Source organism: Clarias gariepinus, chromosome 20, assembly GCF_024256425.1.
Source record: "Clarias gariepinus isolate MV-2021 ecotype Netherlands chromosome 20, CGAR_prim_01v2, whole genome shotgun sequence".
Classification (NCBI taxonomy): domain Eukaryota; kingdom Metazoa; phylum Chordata; class Actinopteri; order Siluriformes; family Clariidae; genus Clarias; species Clarias gariepinus.
The window spans coordinates 23,440,001-23,442,500 of NC_071119.1; the positions used below are offsets into that span (position 1 = coordinate 23,440,001).

The window sequence follows — 2,500 nt, forward strand, 5'->3', positions numbered from 1 at the left end:
TATAAATGTAAGTCGCTCTGGATGTGCAGAGCTGTGGCAAATACAGAGGAATAAAGCTGATAAGCCATACAACAAAGCTTTGGGAAAGAGGTAGTGGAAGCTAGGTTAAGGGCAGAGGTGAGCATTTGTGAGCAGCAATATGGTTTCATGCCTAGAAAGAGTACAAGAGACAGTGGTGTGTCTGTAGGTGTGACAGAAGAGTTCAAGGTGGAGGTGGGTCTGCATCAAGGAAGAAATCAGCCGAAAGACAAAGAAGAAAAGAAGAATTCGCTCTGGATAAGGGCCTCTGCCAAATGCCTAAATGTAAATGTTCGGGTGGTCAGGCTGTGGATGGGAACTGTGGCTCGGTTGGTCACGCTGAAGTTGGGAACTGTGGTTTGGTTGGTCACGCTGAAGTTGGGAACTGTGGTTCGGTTGGTCACGCTGAAGTTGGGAACTGTGGCTCGGTTGGTCACGTTGAAGTTGGGCTGGTCAATAATTCGATATCAATATATATCGCGATAGAATTCTTTTCAATAACGGTGATATGATTTTTAAACACATTTCCGATATTTCGATATACAGTGGAACCTCGGATTACGAGCTTAATTCGTTCCGGAAGTAGGCTCGTATTCCAAAACACTCGTAAACCAAATTTAATTTTCCCATAGGAAATAATAAAAACTTTAATTATTCGTTCTACAGCCCAAAAAAATAAATACATAATTATATTTAATACAAAATATAAAGTAAAAATAAAACAAATTAACCTGTACTTTACATTAAAAAAATTTAGAATTAAACCCCGACACATAAGGGTTTTCGTTTGTGCATGCAGAGTGTATGTGTGTAAAATGTGCGCGCATGCACACACACACACACACACACACACACACGTTAGCGGATAGACCGTTTTTAAAACCATTTAAAAATTAGCAAGGAACATTCCTAGTCACACTTACGTGAGCACATACTAACAGGATCACTGCTGTAAGTAAAACAACAACAACAACAAAAAAAAAACAAATTAAACAGCTCCTCACCTTTGAAAACAATCGCGACAGAGAGAAGTTTGTGTGTTTATTTGGCAACCTGAGAGGAGGGGGGATGAAGGGGGGCTCGCTCGCGTTTACGGCCCCCTTCTCTCAGGTTGCCAAACAAACACACAAACTCTCTGCCTTACACAGACACAAACACACACGCGCACTCAAAAACACTGCAGGCTCTAAGACCCAGCAGGGGAGACGATAGGTCTCGGCTTTACAGCTCCCCTTCTCTCGGGTTGCCAAATAAACACACAAACTCTTCTCTGTCGCGACTGTTTTCAAAGGTGAGGAGCTGTTTAATTTTTGTTGTTGTTGTTGTTGTTTTACTTTACAGTAGTAATCCCGTTAGTATGCACTCACGCGAGTGTGACTAGCGATGTTCCTTGCTAATTTTTAAACGGTTTTAAAAACGGTCTCTCCGTTAATGTGTGTGTGTGTGTGTGTGTGTGTGTGTGTGTGTGTGTGCGCGCATACACAGCGCGTGTGTGTATTCACCCAGCAGGAGAGACGATTACCTACAATTCTGCTGCAAGAGAGAGAAAAACCGTCGGCTCACTTGTGATGATGTAACGCTCGTTGTTAAAACAAGAAGCGCATGCGTGAAACATGATACTCGGTGCTCGTTAACTAAGACAATGCTCGTTTTTCAAGTAAAAAATTATTAAAAATTGTTGCTCGTCTTGCAAAACACTCGTAAACCACATTACTCGTAATCCGAGGTTCCACTGTACATTTGAATATATGAGCCAACGTTTTTTCTCTTGCGCGCTGCGGACTTGTGGGTAGTCAATTTGTCAACTGATAGAGATTTTGGTCTATCGTCTTAATCGCGATTGAGATCACGTGATGTTGCACGTTATGTAACCACGCAATACACATTCACTTCTATGGGAAGCCAAACACATCTAAAGTGGTGCCACGGTTTCGTTCCACTTTTGATGTGTTTGGCTTCACATACACTTCGACAATGGACAAAGATGGTGCAGCAGCAGTGAGTTTGCTTACATGTAACGAAACCAACAATGAGAAGATTGTAAACAATGAACTTCCTACAAGTCTACCTAAGTCTTCAATAACTAACTGGACTCCATATTAACATCAATTAACATCAGCTATTATAGCTGAACTGCCTCCCACCCTACACACTGTATAAATGCAGATCATTTACTGCTTTCTGTTTCACCCAGATGAGGATGTCTCTCTTTTGATCCATGCACATTCACATTTCATACAATGTATTTGATTTCATACAATGTACAGTACAATGATACTGTATTTAGCAAGCGGTGCAAACACGTCAAACATTTTCTATCATCTGAAATCCAAGCATCCAAACGAATATGGTAAAAAAATGCGGCAAACCTCAGCAATTCACAGTTTAAATAAATCTACATTATGTAAAACAGTTTCTTTGTGTTTGAATTTTTATTTATGCATTTTCAGATACAAATTGCTACATTGTAATATACATCGTT

At 40.5% G+C, this 2,500-nt stretch overlaps 1 protein-coding gene across 2 annotated transcripts in view; it reads left to right on the forward strand.

Moving 5' to 3' along the window:
* LOC128508591 (striatin-like) overlaps positions 1 to 2,500 on the forward strand; it is a 34,118-nt gene that overhangs the window by 20,923 nt on the left and 10,695 nt on the right. The gene's annotated exons all lie outside the window — the stretch shown is intronic.